The sequence below is a fragment of the Sinocyclocheilus anshuiensis genome, unplaced genomic scaffold (assembly GCF_001515605.1).
Source record: "Sinocyclocheilus anshuiensis isolate Anshui unplaced genomic scaffold, SAMN03320099.WGS_v1.1 scaffold329, whole genome shotgun sequence".
In the NCBI taxonomy this organism is placed as follows: Eukaryota; Metazoa; Chordata; class Actinopteri; order Cypriniformes; family Cyprinidae; genus Sinocyclocheilus; species Sinocyclocheilus anshuiensis.
In genome coordinates, this window is record NW_015540881.1 from 1,301,355 (window position 1) to 1,304,213 (window position 2,859).

The window sequence follows — 2,859 nt, forward strand, 5'->3', positions numbered from 1 at the left end:
TATATAAGAATAAATAATAATAATAATAATAGTGGAAGTAATATAAATGACAAAATTACTTTAAAAATTAAACTAAAAAAAAGAATAATTCAAATAAAATAAAAATAGAAGCTAATTCAAAATATTAATTAAAACTGCATAAATAACACTAAAATAAAAAAATGTTGAAACCCATAACACGGACAAAATGAGTGATACAAACTGTGAAATTCCTAATCAGCATACTTGTAATTATGCTCAATTATTCAGATTTGAGAACCGTGAATGACTGCTGAATAAACACTTTTTTAACCATACACATTTTTCCAAAACAGCCTTACAGAAAATAGAAAAAGGAAAAGAAAAAATGCACCTTACATCCTCATAGTGATTAAGCCAAACTGAACAGATTAGGAAGAAACCTTGAGAGGAACGGCAAGTCTCAGCGAAACCCTGGGGCTGACAACAGAGGACATTTTAACAGCATTCAGCTCCCTGTTTACAAAGTTTTAAATTTTCCTATTCAACTTATGTCATGTTAAGAATTTGGCATAATGAACCTATGCAGTTCATGATAATATTATTACATTTTATTGATATTTTATGTGATGAGCAGTTCTGATATTGTGTTGGGTCTGATGTTGTGTCTGGGTCATGAAACTAAACCAGATGAGTACCACTGATCTATAAATTAGAGAGTGAATCTATAGGCTGTACTGCAGTTTTATTGACCAAATGTGGCTTTTCATGGGTCATTTAATAGTTGGTCCCCCAGTGGATCAATATTGTGTGTAATGTGAGCAAACTACATTGAACACGAGCGAGTTCTCCCAGCTCTCCCAGCTGTCATCTGTTTACAAACCTGCAGAGCTATTGTGAAAGAGAGGCTGTCAAATGCACCTCTGGAGCACCTGGTCCAGTGGACAGACCTGTAATTTAAGGGAATGAGGTCACAGTTAAAGGGAGCCGAATTGCTTCCTGAGAGGTGTGAGAAGGTTCGATGACTGAGAAAAGGGACAGGCACGGCATTCATGCTATATATGAAAAAGTAAGAGAGAAAGAGGAAAACTCTAAACCCCCATTGAAACCCATTTTCACCACAAAAGAAAAAGTCCATGCTTTTGTAAATCATAATTACAGTATAACATAAAAAGTAATAATTATGACATGTCTTTTTTATAATTTTCTTTTAATATTTACTTTTTATCTCATAATTTACCTCATAAATGAACATCGCTTCCACTTTATTTTCTCTCAGTAATTTTATTTGATCTAGTACATTAACTTTTCATTAATTCATAATTTTGACTCTTTATGACATAGTTTTGACTTTTTATCTTATAATTATGATTTATTATGTCACGATTTTGACTTTTTAACTCATAATTGTTTAGTATCTCATAATTTTGACTTATTTCATAATTATAATTTAGTATCATACTTTTGGCTTTTTATCATTATTATGACTAATTCTCTGATAATTGTCTTAGGATGTCATAATTTTTTGTTTTTATTACATAATTATGATTTAGTATTTCATAATTTAAAATTTTAATCTCAAAATTATTACTTTATCTGATACAATTTGTCATAATTTAGTTTTTTTTTTTAATCTATTATTGGTTTAGTTTCTTATCATTTTGACTTCTATCTCATAATTATGTTTAGTGTCTCTTACTGTAATTTTGACAGCATTCACTTCATCTGCTACGTCTGATTAGACAACAATGAGATATCTTGAACAATCACAGCACCTGAAAATGAGCCTCACTTTCACTTTATTTTCCTGTAGCAGCTTGAAAGGAAGGATAACAGAGCCCACATAAAAGCACAAAGACTTCAGCGTTTGTGACCCATCCAAAACCTACAAATGCATGGCAGTTGTTTACTACAGGAAACACCTGCAGCTGCCCTGCACTGGAAACATGCTGGGCTTGAGTGGATTTCATGCAAATAAATAATGGAATAACAAATAAACCGCCAAGCATTCCAAGAAATTTGTTTCAATTCAGAGACATTTGCATTACTATTTGCATTTCCAAAAACACAGGCTAAGTCCAAAATACATGACCTTTATCTTTCCATGATCCTGGTCCTATAAATAATGGTCCTATTTCAAACCATAAACTTAACCCTAAATCTAGCCCTAATTGCAAACTAGTCTTACATAACCAGACTTTTGATGATCAGCATATGCAAGTCTGGCCCAGTCTGTAGCTTATTCTAGCCAAGAACTGATCTGCCAGACCAATATGATAATGCTGATATAGCAATAAACAATAGACCAGTGTAAAAAAAACACTTTGCAGTGTCAATCTGCGATCAGCTGTACAGAAAGAATTGATGAAATGAGAAGGAATTTGTGTACAAATGATAAATTAACATAATTTATGAATTATGTGCATGAAGTCAGTTCTGCTATACAGTCTGATATATGTCCTCAGGCTACACCTCAATAAAAACAAATGTTCTCACTTAACTGCTGGACCATTGCATCATTTAAACTTCTGTCACTGATGAGGCAGAGTAATCTTAAGAGTGTAAAGTTTCTAAATTACAAACTATCAGAAAAACAAAACAAAAACAGAAACATCCAATCGATGTGGTAGGCCAAGTATAAACCAAACCATGTGTGCTCTGACTCAAACACTAAGGCCTCCTTCCTCACAACACTGAACTTCTGCTTTGAGAAGCAGCGTTAGACACGTCTCACACAGTGGGGATGGGGAGAGAGTGAGTGACATCCAGAGACATGGGTTTGTGGGACAAAACAGACCAAAATGAGAAACGTGAGAACTTGGGAATATCCAAAGCTATAAAGGCAAAGCTGCTTGTATGAGATATATGACATGTGACAATTCACAGCAAAACCCTCTCACT